Raw genomic sequence first — 16223 nt, forward strand, 5'->3', positions numbered from 1 at the left:
GAGACCAGGAGCTTGGGTTTGTCTGTCCTCTTCTTTTTCGGTTCCCTTTCCTCCGTTGACGATTTTCGCTCCCGCTGACATTTCCCTCCAATTGAAGGGAGATGCGGGGGACCAACGGGAGCAGCCGGGACCGCACCCTCGATGAGTAGAAGCGACCGCGCTCTCTCCTCCACAGCCACTTCGGGCTCGTCCATCTCCACGGCGGCGTTAGGGTTGGAGGGCATCGTCATTGCCTCCACATAGCTCTTACCTCCCTGGTTCCGAGGGCAGGTCTTGCGCTCGTGGCCTTCTTGATTACAGCGGGCGCAAGTGCGGCGCTGACCCTCATAGATGATGATGGCCCGGTTGCCGCCGATGTGGAGGTACGAGGGGATATTTCTCTCGACCGTCATCCGCACAACCCTGGTGCCAGTAAGCACCCGCGCCATATTTTCTCCCTCCCACCTGTTCTCCCACGAGCGATGTATTTTACCAAAGCGTTGGAGCTCGCCTGTTATGTCTTCCAATGGGGTCTCCACGGGGAGACAAAGAACCCTGACATTACACGGGCTGCCGGAAGTCTCGTCAATTGTTATTGTCGTCCTCTGGTCACTTAAAGACGGAAACGGTAGTTTCCGCGGAGTATTGTCTAAAATCCTAGTCATTGTAGCTTCGGTTGCCAACTTCAGGAATATCAAATGGCGATTGTATCCAAATTGGATCGCCACTATCTCTTCGGGTGTGAGGCCCAGCGACTCTAACGTGAAGAGGTGGACCTCCAACGGGGTAGGGGGCTTCGCCTTCTCGTCAACTTGCAAGGCGAGCGTGTTTAAACGGCGCACAGCCATTTGAAGAAATCAAATTCAGCACACTAGCATGAAGAAGGAAAGCGCAACAAAAAAAAAACGAGCACTTTAAAGGGAAATAAAACACTCACGAACGCTCCCTCCCCGCCACACGCACCCGGCGGTAGCAAACAAAAGGAGCCTAAGCTCTACACCAGGAGTCAAGGTCAGTCTTGATCCACTAAACAAAACAAAAGTACGGCCTTCCCGGCGGAAGAAGTCGAGAGTCAAACTGCGCGCTTCTTGATGAACTAGGCGGTCAACCGCCGCTCGAAACAAAACACGATCGGAACCTCGATTTCCGAGAGAGTCCGGCAGTGCCGCTCTCCAAACCCCGGCGACCGAAGCCTCGGACGCCGGCGATTTTAGACACTCGGTGAACACAGGCACGTCCTGCTATCTAGGCAGCTATCGAGGATATGTAATTTACCCTGAGATCCGTGGGTCTTATATGTCGCCAAGCGCCCCGATTCTTTAACCAAGAGATGGCGTCAGGGGGCTGTTTCACCCACCAAAGGAGAAATAGACAATACACAAGAGGAAAGGAATTGGTTAGAATTCATACAACATCATACAGGAAAAGAACAGTGCGTTTCGTGGCACGCATAGCCAGAAGAAAGAGATGAGCCACATTGGCCAAATACACATTCAAACACGAAATCCCGCCAAACGGCGAATAAATACTCATATATACAGAAACATATATAAGGAAAAGGGATAGGAACACGTGTTCGAACACGTATAAAGGACGAACATTGTGTTCGTCCTTTATACGTGTTCCTATCCCTTTTCCTTATATATGTTTCTGTATATATGAGTATTTATTCGCCGTTTGGCGGGATTTCGTGTTTGAATGTGTATTTGGCCAATGTGGCTCATCTCTTTCTTCTGGCTATGCGTGCCACGAAACGCACTGTTCTTTTCCTGTATGATGTTGTATGAATTCTAACCAATTCCTTTCCTCTTGTGTATTGTCTATTTCTCCTTTGGTGGGTGAAACAGCCCCCTGACGCCATCTCTTGGCTAAAGAATCGGGGCGCTTGGCGACATATAAGACCCACGGATCTCAGGGTAAATTACATATCCTCGATAGCTCAAGTGGTTAAGAGCATCCGCCCGGCAAGTGGAAAGATCCGGTGTTCGAGTCCCGGTTGAGGAGATATTTTTACTCTTGTGATCCGTTCGATTCCGCCTTCCCCACCTCTATTGTGTTCGTCCTTTATACGTGTTCCTATCCCTTTTCCTTATATATGTTTCTGTATATAAATATATATATATATATATATAAATTGATAGGGGAGAGTTGGGAATGGGGGCCGGGAAGGGTCAAAAGGGAGCAAGGACATCAGTATCGCTTCCAGCTCAGTCGTTATTTATCCTCCGTCCTCACAAAAAACCCCTTCCGTTTCGCGAAAAATGTGATGATCCTTTGCATTTCCACCGCTCACCACCTCTTCCCTCTCCAACGCCCTTTTTATCCATCTTTGTCTCTTTAGTGCCCCACTTTTGAGGCATTTCTCTATTTCAAGCAGAGTAAATATAATATTGGTTTGCCATTGGCTGCTGTAAAACCTGCGCAATTTGAGTTCAGAGAGACGGGAGTCCTCAGAAAGGTCTGAAAACATTGAAATCTCCTTCTTTAGATTTATATGGCTCTCTTTGAATGTCTTAATCGGTTCCATGTTTCTCAGAATTTCTGTGATCTCTGCCCAAATAATGTACTCAAAGAAGACTGGTACGGTACGGTAGGTATAAACACAGAATAAGTAGAAGGAATTGGGATGTGAGAGGCGACCTTAACAGTCAGCACATCCAAAAACACCCATCTTTATTGCTACTGAATACATAGAAATTAGACGGTGAGCGGAGGAGCTCAATTATGGCCGTTGAAATGGTTATAAACGATCATTTATAACAGGTTAGGAATATGATCAAGGAATTAAAAATTCTCACGTAAAAGTAAGACACCGGGTGGGAAAAAATGGTTATTTTCCAACCCATAATTTTCGCGGAATTATTAAGAGGAACTCGTGAGGTGCACAAGAAAAAAAAAATATATATAATTATATATATATATATATATATATATATATATATATATATATATATATATATATATATATATATATATATATATATATATATATATATATATATATATATATATATATATATATATATATATATATATATATATACACACACACGAGGGTCATCCGGAAAGTAGTACCCGTTCGTGCCGCATGAAGTGCTGACGACGCGAGTAGCCGCTGGACGAGGTCAGTTAGCTTCAGTGGCTTGTCTGCCTTCTCTGAGCCAAGTTGCGTGACGCTAGCATTGCCTGTGTTGTTTCTGTGATTGTTTACAATGTTTAAAAAAATTGAGAACGCCGCCAGTTGTGAAGTGAGGGCAGTGATTAAATTCCTCAATGCAAGAAACGTTCGCCCATGTGATATTCATCGCCAATTAAAGGAGGTGTATGGAGACAATGTAATGGACGAGTCGTCTGTTCGGCGGTGGTGTCGCAACTTCAACATGGGGAGGGGGAACACACACGACGATGAGCGTTCGGAGAGACCGTCTGTCATTACAGACCAACTGGTGAGCTCAGTTGACGAATTCGTGAGGAACGATCGGCGCGTCACAATTGATGACATCTGTGAGCATTTTCCCAATGTTTCTCGAACAATTGTTCATGAAATTGTTAAACACCATCTGCATTATGCAAAAATTTGTGCAAGATGGGTCCCTCGCGTATCTCAATGAGCTGGCGGCGAAGGACTATGCAGCAGGAATACAGAAACTTGTCACACGTTATGACAAATGCCTTAATTTGCTTGGAGATTATGTTGAGAAGTAGTTTAAAGTATCCTCTTTCAAATAAAATTTTTATGTTTGTTAATATTTACTTTTGTGTCTTTATTTCACGAACGGGTACTACTTTCCGGATGACACTCGTGTGTGTGTGTATATATATATATATATATATATATATATATATATATATATAATAAATTGGACGGCAACAAACAATATAGAAACACATAAAAAGATCACTCACACGTTATTTCTTGATCATTTCGACGGAATTCTGCTCCATTTTCATCGGAAGATGTAGAAGAAAGTCATTACTTCTATATCTTCCTTTTCTATATCTGCAGAATCCGTCGAAATGATGAAGAAATAACGAGTGACTGATCTTTTAATGTGTTTCTATATTATTTGTTGCTGTCCAATTTATTATTCAACACTTCCGTGTTACGTCGACAAAATCATATATATATATATATATATATATATATATATATATATATATATATATATATATGATTTGTGTAAAAGGGTCCGATACAATTTTTTCCTTACGTGTGCCTGAATTCAGACCATCAGTATATATACATCAGTTTTTTTATAGAATATCTATATATATATATATATATATATATATATATATATATATATATATATATATATATATATATATGATTTGTGTAATACGTGTCGCTTACAATTTTTTCCTGACGTGTGCCTGAAGTGCTGCATTCAGACCATCAGTTCAGTGGGCGTATGATTGAAGACTGTGTTGGCATTGATTAAATGACAGGGCACACCATTATCACTGAAAATTTGGTGATGTGAAAGAACTGCGTTAAACTCATTCCGATTTTCTAGACTGATGCCCAAGAGCAGAGTCGAGGTTCTACTTGTAACTGCCCCCTGTGATGGCATCGCGACGATCCCCCAATCTCCTTACAGTCTTGAGTTGGCAACAGCGGACTATTTCCTCTTCCCAAAAGTAAAATCCTCCCTCAAAGAACTCCACCATGTGACCCTAAGTGCCGTCAAAGAAGCTTGCATGCGTACCCTTAAGGACCTTCCAGCATTCACCAACCAGAGAGTCTTCGATTTGTAAAAATCCACTGGAAAAGGTGTGTCGACGCTCAAAGGATGTACTTCGAAGAGTTTCGAGGCATTGCAGAGATATCTGAAATACGAGCTCTCGTAAATATATTTTTCCCGAAAATTTTCCTGATACTTTTTATTCAGACCATGTATGCCCGAATCTTTTAAGTGTTATTTAATTTTTAAACATTTTAATTGAATTTATGGATTCTTTTAATTCATGGTATCGTACTTGTTGGAGGATGATTTCTTGATAGTATCGTCTTTCCAACTCATCAAAACGAGAACCCCTAATTTGTTGCACATCCAATTCTGATATTTCAAATGGAATTCCAAATTCAATTCAGAAAACTAAGATGCTATCTGTTCTATAGCATGCCTGTTGTGCTTCACACGGAGGTGTCCAATAAATTACAATTTTGTCTAAAAATCGATAAAATGGACGAAGCCGTTAACCAAGCAGGTAGGACTTGATTAAAATGAAATAATCAGCTGCCGTAAGTTGTGTGATTGGCTTCGTTCTGAATATAAAACTATTATTTAACATCTAATAATGCTGCATTCAACGAATTAGTACAACACTTTACAGTGCTGTCTGCACGCACTGTGAATTCATGAGATATATCATCGGAAGGCAAAAGATATTTCCGCCACAGAAATGGTGCTGTTCAATCATACCAGCTATTCTCGTCTTATTCTGGCTCGGATTCCAACAATTCCATTATTTTAAACCATGGTACGTGTCCGGCGCCCTTGTTACCCGCTGGCAGCAAGTGACCTCCTTCTTCTTACCGTGGTCCCTTGTCAAGTGCGACGCGAGTACTCTCTCTCTCTCTCTCCCGCATTTGACGAGGGTAATGCAAGGGAAGAGAGGTCGCGAGTGTGGAGGAAAGGGTCGGAGAAATGAAGGGGAGTGGAGTGTAGATGACATGGGAAAGGCATATCTGGAAAGTTTGAGTGGGCAGCCGCCGGGAGGCTCTCAGTCTACGACGCTCCATAAGCATGAGCGGACGAAACGCATACTTCAAACTTTCAACAATCGAACAAAAATATCGCTAAGAGTTTAACGTCGGTTTCGGAATGATGTAACCGCAGATTCTGAGAAAGAATGCCATTCCACTAATCTTTCTTATGATGCTATGCAGGTTCAGAAATACGCAGGACAAAATTACCAACTGAAATTTTACTTTGAGGTCTTTTAATAGGAAAAAAATCACGTTAATTTTCTGAAAAAATTGCAAAATACGTGTTTGGTCAAATGTCTAAGGCTATAAATGAAAAATAACGTTGCATTAAGCTAGAAGAAAATATAACAACAAAAAATGGAATATTTGCAATACCTCTCAGTGTTTGAATGTCCCATTGACATCGAGTGCCTCAAGAGATATCGAAGTGTTAGTAAAAACGGTATAGTCACAATCTCTATATATATTTTTCGGATAATTTCGCACCCTTAATAAAAAACTTAAGAAAATAAATAGGGCAAAAATTGATTTGAAGTTTTCGGGAGTTGGTAAGTTGTTGAGGACATTTTGAATCGCTCCAAAAAATGTACGCTTCCAGTAATGCTGGGAGAACGGACGAATAACTACTGTGGTTGTCGAAGAACTCCCAAGTCTGTTGCCCAGTGAGTGAACACACAAGAAAACGAACCGAGACACAGTTGAAACCTTGGGACGAGTGGCAAAAAAACTGGGAGTGAATAAAAAAAGTTCTCACTCGATATGTATCGAATGAATTGCTGTTGTCTACTGATCTAGTAGATATAACAGCAGAGATGAAGCATGATAAATTCTTATACGAATCCCTCTTTAGCTATTAAGATCTCGAGTTAACGGCAAATCCATCGCACAATTTTGACATATATCTCAAGAGGAGCATACAAGTACACAAAAATTAGACTCGTAATCACTGTTTTCAAGTACACATATTAAAAAACGAAAAGTTTATAATATGTATAAAACCGAGAGCCGTCACAACGCACTACGACAGCGTTCCGATAAATATGTTTAGTGTATCTTTCATCTTAAGTGGTTACTTTAGAGGAAGGGAGGTGTTAATCTAATCAGCCACGAGCAATAAAACAAAAATAAAGTGGATAGACTCCTCATTGGTCAACTTGGGGAAAAGGGAAGAACTTTATAATTGGCTGAGCTTAGTAAACTGACGCCATTGCTCCGAACGGTAAAGGGATTTGGACTTGAATTGTGTCCCCCTGCTATGTTCTAAATTTATGTTCTTGCGTTCAAGGTGAACCGAGCCATACGTCTCGACGGTCGGATGTTTCGGGTCACGTAAAATAGACTGCAAGGCGGGAGGAGATGTAGAGGAAACCGTGTGGAAAGGGGTGAGGGGTAAAGAGGGATTGAGAGGGGGTTGTGGGGAGACGGGAAGGGAGGGAAAAGAGGAGGGAAGGCTTTGGCGGACGAAAGTGAAAGCTAGCGGCGTTGCGGGAATACACGAAGAGAGAGAGAGAGAGAGAGAGAGAGAGAGAGAGAGAGAAAGGGAACGTTTATTGATATTTCGTTACGCGAAGAGAATGGCAATTCAAATTATAATCTAGGTTTCATTAGACTCTTATGAATACGGGTGATGTTATGATTTCAAAGTACCCTTCGCAATAATAAAAATAAAAACTATAAACGCTCACACAAAGCCATCATTGATGACCTCACAGATTAAAAAAAATACGTTGTTGCCAAGCGATTCAAAAACAAGACTTGTTTTAATACTGCTTCGAATAACCTATCAAAGAGAATAGTATAAAACCTGCGGGTAAAAATACGACAGAAAGGGAGAGAGATTAAATAAAATTGCTTAACGATTTAAATTACTGAAAAAGATAAGGTAAATAAAGAGAAAGTTTTCACGCTTTGAACATACAAGCAAACAAAAGCCGAAAGTATGTAGATACTTTCTTCAGGGGGGCAATAACTCAGTAGAAAATTAAGTAAAGCGAGGAAATATGAGTAAATGAAACCATAGTTAACCCGAACACTGAAAGCATGTTCCTTGTCATTATGAAATATTTCCACCGAAGCGGACCTGGAATCGTAACGTACCACAACACGTCCGCCTCATATAAAAAATATAAACCAGACGGATGGGTTCCAAACATGCGGGAGAGAGAGAGGTTGGGGGTTGGGAATGAGACAGCTCCACGCAGACGGTGGATAATATTCGCCCATCCGGGGAAGCCGTCATCCCTCCACTCACCTTCTCGCCCCCTTGGACGTGCCTGCGGGCGCTTTACACCGCGCCACGTCAGACCGCGTACGAGATGGAACGCTCGCATTCATTGCGCGCGAGAAAGATTCTGAACGCGACTCCCGCGCGTCAAGCCGGGAATTCGAAGGAGACGGGGACGAAACCCGAGAGAAGGCTTTTTGATGGCTGGTGGAAAAAAATTTTCTTCCCATCCCGGAACCAGGTAACGGAGGTGAAAAAGGGAGGGAGGGATTCTATGCCGTCGTGAGGTTAGGTGACGGTTGACGGGAGATGAGGACGGATGACTATCGGGGAAGGCGAAAAGGATGACCTGACAAATGATAAAAGCGCCGTAAGATAAAGCCATGTATTATGGTAATGAATTGAGGCTGAATACAACACGTTCCTCATATATTTTACTAGAATACCACTGGATTTAGACCGAAATGAGAACTCTGTATTGTTCTAAGAGGGCGGTCTCTCTTCAAAAACCTGGTTCGTGACGCGGAAAACTACAACGACAGAGTGCAGCTTGGGGTGTTAGGTCACCGCTTGCTAAAAGAGTACCAATCAATTTTCCTTTAAATTCATGTGGACGTCACTATTATTACACGGACGTCAGTAATAATTTAGTAATATATCAATATAATTTAGCGGATGTAACATTCAAGTTATAATGCATTTTGCACATTATCGGTAATTTCATTGTGTGCCAAAAGGCAATAATATGCTGGAAACACTAAAAAGTTAGTGTAACAACCACTATATAAGGATGTAACCCAGTCAAAAAATTGACTTGTTTAAAACAGAAATTACGTACAACAAAATTGAGATAATACTGCAACATACTAGGCATTTGAAACCATCATTACATGGTGATATGATTGAGACAATACCGTAAGGTCAAGGGCCCCTGATACTGTATTATATCGTATTTTCTTTATACTGATACTTTTTTACATGGGAGCCATTGAGGTATTGGGTGATTTCTAACGATGGATGGCGCCTTATCTTTGAATAGTTAGAATCACTGAATAAGATGTTTTCCACTTTGGTGATGATTAAAAAATGTTTGGGGGAAAATAACTCCTCGCAAACCCAACATATAGCACAAAAGATTGTGCATTGGGGGAAGATTTTTCAGAAAATACCGCAAATTTACCACGCAAACCTTCGCCGATTTAGAAATAAATGTACCTGAGCACATTTGTTTCTATATCGATTAAACTTCGAACAATTCATCTCTCAAGGCCGTAGGTTAGGCCGTGAGAGATGAATTATTCAAAGATTAATCATCCAATATTTTACGTCAAGGTTTGATCTGATGCCGCGGTGTGACAGCTTATTATTGGGTGATGTCATATTTGCGGTCCCTGGTCGTGTCCTCCTCGACCACATAAAGCTCGAATTTCACTCAGTAATGGACTTGTTACTACGCTAAATATGTGTACGTCAAAGCTAAAGCCCGCCTAAGCCTAATTATCTAAAAACGCCCAATTGCACATACAACCTTAGTGATGTTTCGACTCACTCACCCCAAAAAAGTTCTATACTATAACTGGGATAAAGCTTCACTATTGGAACAATTAGGAAAGGAGCTAATGCTGCATGGAATGTGACTAGAGGTATTATTGTTAATAATACCTATTATTGTTAATATTACCCCGCGGAGAAATTAACAAAAACTACAGATAGACAAAATATTTGGGAATCAGTTGCAAAAATGTTTCCCAACAAAAATCCCTTTGGCAAATCATTCATGAAAAACACTAAGGTCAATCAGCACTGCTGTTTTCAGAATCAATAAATGCGTTGGTATGTAAAGAGGGTTCTTGTGAGAAATCCAAGAAGGCAGCAAAAGGTAGATGCAGAGCATTTTGAACGGCGATGGACGGCTTAAAATTGTGGTAAAGGGGAGAACGTCAGACAAAAAAGGAATGGGGAGGGATAGGAGGGGCGTGCTGGGCAAAATGAAGAAACGTAACTGCTTTTGGATTGGAGGAACAATTTATTGCATTATGAGGCGTTAGGTTGTGTCTTCTCATGTGAGATTATTACATGTGGCGGCGTTAAGTTTGTGTCCATCCAAAATTCACCTTAATCGGTAGACAACCGACCAAAAACTTGCTCTATGATTGAAAATATTTTATCGTAAAACTAAATCTAGTTTAATTATAATTGAGTAAGACCATATTCGATTCTAAGTGCCTTTTCCTGCGATTTTAATAATGAATGAAAATGATCAACGTAAAATATATATCTGTCACTGGTTATTCAAGGTGTGCCATAGGGGGTTATACTATCGGTTAAATTACTGTGCCACGCCCAAAGATGTCGCATCTTGACTAAAACACAGCAATGAAAATTAATAAAAATCCTTCCTACCGAAACATTAGTTAATTTACTAGTTATTTTTCTTTGTTAGACAAATAATTACAATGATACAATTAAAAAATAAATTTCAACGACGTAAAATAAAATGTTTACAAGGTAAGAGTGGGAATGAAATGCAATATGCTCGAATAAGAAGTTATAAAATATAGACAAACTTCTCGCTGGTTGTAAGTATTTGGTTTTTTATTTAAGATAATTATTGTTACCCTCAGCTATAAATTTAACCTAGGATTTTGCCATACTCATGTCACAGATTAGCCATGATGAGTATGAACCAAATTTAATAATTATTAATGACGAAGGCCTACCATAATGAATTTCAATTATAATTATTTGTTTTATTTTCTTTCCGAATGATTTTGCTCAATCATGGCTATTCCGGTAGCCTATGTCAGCCGTACAACCACATGGGAAATTAATTATAGGTGAATCAATTTGTAATGGTCATCAACTCTGGGAATGACTTCACGCAGCTTTCCTATGTACTGTAATCTATTCATGTTTACATATTTCCCATCTTTGACATGCATGGGGGTACACATTTGACAAATTGATTGCCGTTTACCCAAACAACAGACCTGTTTTTATTCGCTCATTCACTCTATTTACCAAAATTAATTAAATTTCTGGTATGAAAATGTGTTCTCCCAGAATTATGGATTGACCAATTAATATTCCCTTCCCAAATCTAATATCGGAATCAATATTAACCGCTTGCTCTGAGCGACCATATTGTAAATTTTTTCGCCGGAAAATGGTCGTGATAAATATGGAAATGAATAGCGAGGGAAGCAATTTTGAAAATTGAGTAATTCAAGGATGAATCAAGGGCGAATTACCAAGATATATCAACTTCAGGGAAGGCGGTATCATCACGAGATACGTTACAGCCCATTGAAATAACAGATGACCACCTTTCGAAATTCGTCACTTAAATTTGACGATCATGTAATGCTTCCACCATTCATAAATTTCGAGTCGTTTGCTGGATCACGACGAATAAAATTCGATGAATCAGGCAAGTTAGTTTTCATTGATATCTCCGAAAGAGGACCTAAAGGTGAGTTCGAGCAATGATATTTCAAATAATCAAAAGTTTGTGGCAACAAGTAACATTTGGAGCGTCGTGGAGAGCGAGATATTGTTTATTCTATCCAAGCAACCAATATGACGAAGCCAAAGGAAGGGAGGCCGAATTCTTGAACATAAACGATGCAACTATGTATGCCTTGGTTTCAAGGCCCGAGCGCTTCAAATGATGATCATTTGTTGGGAATCAAGCAAAGGAATCAGAAATTTGGAAATTAAGTAACCATTTTACAGAAATACAAATTTCATAGTAATTTCAAATAAGAAATTGTCATGGAAACGCAATCTAGAAGAAACCACGAATTAGTGAATATGCAGATTACTTTTTAAAAACATATATATACATATAGTATATATATATATTATCTATAATATATATATATATATACATTTTTTTCTTTCAGCTCTCTCTTCAGTCGGGGAAACAAAAAAAAAGTCGCGTGGAGCCAAGTCGGAACTGTAAGGCGGCTAGAGGGTGGTGCTCCGGGCCAGGAAGTTGGTAAGGATGAAGGACTTAGGCTGGGGGCATTTGGCGTGTGGCTGGGCGCACCATCGTGTTACAAAGTCGAAAAACCCACTTCACGCGGGGGAGCGTCTTTCCACTCAAGACTACTATGAGCAAACTAGCAAACGGCTGCTTTTGCAGGGCAGACCCCCCACCACATTTTTCAACCGGTTTTACCGCGCTTCTATGGATAGTCGCGGAACAACAAAATTATGCATAGTAATATTTTTAATTGATCCCTCTAATCCATGACTGAGGCTTGATCCATAAAGTCCCCAATGCTTCCCTAAAATTATTTAAAACTAGGGATTTTGCAAAATAAGAGCTAAAAAACGACGTTTCTCGTGCGCGCATGAAACATATTTTACCATCCTCTACGGACCAGGGTGGCACGAGGGAACCTATAGAAAAGAATCAAAAGAAATGACTGGGTTTTTGACTTGAGGTTGAACTCAAATAAAAATTACCCAGTGAAACACGCTTCCATGCATCATGTCAAACAGCAAAGGACGGAATTGTGAGCGAGATGTAAAATATTTCTTACACCTTTTCATCTGGTGAACAGAAATATTCACGTAATTCTGACGTTGTCGTCTCGTACCAGCACCGAAAGCACACCCCGACCGACATACCTGTGATTAAAAACGCCTAAATGTAGGCCAAAATCTGTAACCTAGAAACATTTTTTACGTTATTTAAATCTTTGGGTTAAAAAACATTCAGTCCGTAAATGTTAGTAAATAATTGTTGAGTTTTATCTTGAAGGTAATGTTTGAGTCCCTCACTGTTTATTCGCGGAAAAAAGCGAGTTTTAGGATATGTAACATCTTAGAAGAATGAATTAATTTTTAATGGACTACTATTTTGTTTTCCTCGTTGGAGTAGCTAGTCAGCCAGTGCTCTAGCTATCTTTCTCTCTGATTTCATCCGAAGGAGTAAAGAGTTTTCAAGTACAGAGAGCTAATGCTTTCATCATTTCGTGTTCGTGCTTCCCTGTGAACTTCATCGTCTTTTTTATTTGAAGGAAGTTTGTTTTCCAACATTAAAAATTAATAGGCTCATATTGAAAAGAAACGTAATTGAGGTCTGCTTAAGGATTCCCGTTTGCCAGTAATTTAATATTTAGCCTCTCAGTAACGCCATCATAAAACACACAATAACAGCGCATGCGAGAGAAAAGTAAAAGCTGAGGCCGAAGTTTTAATATTTCAGGGGTATGTTTATGATGGACTGAAATATCTATTACACAATTTTGTGCTTTCTTTGGAGATATTAACTCTTTCTGAGCAGTTATTAATACATTAAACCAAATACACTCATCGCTGGCATAACAACAAATAAATCTTCAGTTATATTTCAAATCTTCTATTCAAATCGTCTAAAATGGTTATTTTTTACCACCTTCAGCCCCACTCAACTCTGTATGCCACACTTTTCAGCACTCTATCACATATCATTATTTTCTGCGTACTTTTTCTCGCTTCATTCGAATTCATCCGGACAATTACGTTCGTTTCCTCAACATACATGTAATTTACTTTCTCTTCCGTCCATTTTGTATTCTCAATAATCTGCTTCACCCAAATCTCAAGATTCTGCTTGTTATTGCCAAGTTTTCTTTTCAATTCTCATTAGCGGGCTCAGGAAGTTTGATGACTTTGGGAAAGATATACTATGCCATCATTACAAGCCTAACTTTGGCCAAATTTCAACCCCAAATTGATGACCCATATTGAAAAATCAATGTTATCAATAAAATAGCCATGTCACAACTTAGTTCAATCAATATGCACATAGAACCAAAGAAAATTGAGTTTGCTTCCCGGGATTAATTAAAAAAGTTGAAAATATATTGCATGATGAAAGAATTACTGTGCGTTTGACAGAGATACAGGTGATAGCCTTCGGTGCCACTAAAAACTAATTAGAACGAGGAAATTAACTTACGCGAAAACATTTAGCCTACCTCCTGTGTAGTTGCACTTTTTTCCGAGAGTTACTCGCGGGAATAATAATTATTTACGGACCAAGAGGACGGCGGAGTTCGACGGAGGTTGCCATCGGTCATTTTCCACCGAGATATCTCTTGTAAATGACGTGAAACGTGAAAGATTCCGGGTTCCTCTCATGGCATGAGAAACAACGACGTGATACGTATAACGAGGTACGGGTAAGTAAAGAGGAGCGAATGGGCAGGCGCGACGACGTCGCCGAGGAGGTAGAAATTCCGGTTACGACGGTAGGAATGTCGAGGAGAAAGAGAGGTGGGAGACGCGAGCACATAATGGACGATGACTACACGCATATGTAGGTACGTGTGTCGAGTGGCACTCGGAAGCGTCGAGGCAAACATCATTTGGGCTCGCGCGCGTCTTAATGATAAACAAACTGCGGGAAGTGTACCGCGCTCCGAGGGTTCATGCCCGCCTTTAATACATGCATAGTTGCTACTGCGAAAGAATGAGTTACTGCGACGACAACGGCAGTGAGACAATTGTGAAACGTTTTGGAACCACGTGCCGTCAGCTAGACGACTGCATGAGGTATTGACGGATAGCTTGAACCCTTGTTTCTCCATCCAAGAGTCCCATATCATTACACACGCCTTTTCTTTTTTATTTTTCCCCCGAGATTTAGATTCTGGAAAATTATGAAGGCAATCTTTTTATTTAAAAAATGACTGGAAAAATATTTAATATCAAATGAAGAATTGTATAAAGTTGACTACGGAAGCAAACTTCCCTTTTAATATGCAAAGATACTTAGTATTTATATAACTTTACATTAAGATGACTTTATCCAGATTGTCTAAATAACCTGAATCGGCATTTAAAAATAAAAAAAGGAAATTCTATCAGACCGTTAGGTTAGGTGGCTAGTTTTTCTTCACAGTTAAGGAAAATAGATCCCTTCCTGAAAGATTATGTTTGTACTCGGTTTTAAAAAAATATAGCGTCATTTAATGAGATAACATTACAAATTTCAGATCTTCAGGAATGATTTCTCGACTCTGACGGAAGAAAAAGATCTCATATTCATTTTTATTGGTATTCTACTAGATAAGATAGGCCTTGGATGGACTAGCCCTATACAAGTTTGTTAACATACGTTTACCTGCCTCTTCTAACAGAAAATAGCCTAACATCGGGCACTTAAGTAAATCTCCCTTCAATTCTTCATCCTTCTTGCTTCCCTTCGTTTCATCCAACATTCCTGCCCATTCTTCGTTTCCCAAACATTCTCCCCTCTATCACAGTCTTAAAAATCCAATTTCGAATCGAAATGCTCTAAATCAATTTTTCTTCCTCCTTTGGATTTCTTCCATCAACTCTCTCTCTTCCTCCCAGATGCCTAGCACTTCCTCGTTTATTTTCCTATCTGCCCATTTGACTTTTTCCACCCTTCTCTGACTTCATTCGTTAAAAGATGGATAATATTAATTGATATTAAAGTTGATTAACTTGCTCCATATTTTATTCCTCAACTGATTATCGTCAGATAATAATGAAAAGTTTATCAAAAATGCGAAAATCATTGAGGTCGATTAAGGGAACGATTTTTAAGTGTAAAAAAGTAACTATTGCCTGGAAATTTTCCGAATATCAAGTTGTGATGAGTATACATTTAAAGAAAACCAATCAGTTTACTGAAGAGTTTGAAAGTGCTGCAAAGAAACAGCGTGATATAGATACCTCTTTAAGAATATATAATGACTAATTGAATGCTTATTTATTGATATTTCAAAGAGGCTAACGCTCTTAAGTTTTGAGGAGGAATTCAACTTGTATTTTAAGATAAGTTACTCGAAAATTGTGACCGCAGAGACGGTTAGACTAGTCAGATTTTTTTTAGCGAGGCATGTTTTCTTCATAGATAATACAAAATGATGAAACCACTGCTGGGTAATTTTCATCAGAGAGAATTCTTCTTTCCCGCCCTCTATGCTCTGGAGAACTCTTAATATCACCTAAAAGCTTCCCCGGGAGTACCACTCTCTAATGGCTTGGTTAATTTCTGAAGTGGCTGGAGGAATTACTTCAGAACTGAGTGGAAGTTTCGTTATCCAAAAGGGGGAAAAAAACCAAAATTCTTCGTAGAGTCACGTGACCGCCGTACCAGAGACACCGCACGTCATTTGAAAGAAAAAATAAATTCCTTCTGAAAAATAATCTTCCTGCCCTTGAAAGCACTCGCTTTCATAGAAGATCCCGGCGGGGAAACATCGAGTCATTTAATTGCATCGAAAACTAGGGACAAAACCACTTAGTAGAATATTTCGTCTCAGTCTCAGCTATACATTC

General features: G+C 39.7%; 1 protein-coding gene across 2 annotated transcripts in view; it reads right to left on the reverse strand.

Moving 5' to 3' along the window:
- The window catches only part of Lrp4 (LDL receptor related protein 4), a 686041-nt gene that overhangs the window by 75061 nt on the left and 594757 nt on the right, over positions 1-16223 (reverse strand). The window lies entirely within an intron of this gene.

This window comes from Hetaerina americana, unplaced genomic scaffold (genome assembly GCF_022747635.1).
Source record: "Hetaerina americana unplaced genomic scaffold, ioHetAmer1.1.p SCAF_8, whole genome shotgun sequence".
Lineage (NCBI taxonomy): Eukaryota > Metazoa > Arthropoda > Insecta > Odonata > Calopterygidae > Hetaerina > Hetaerina americana.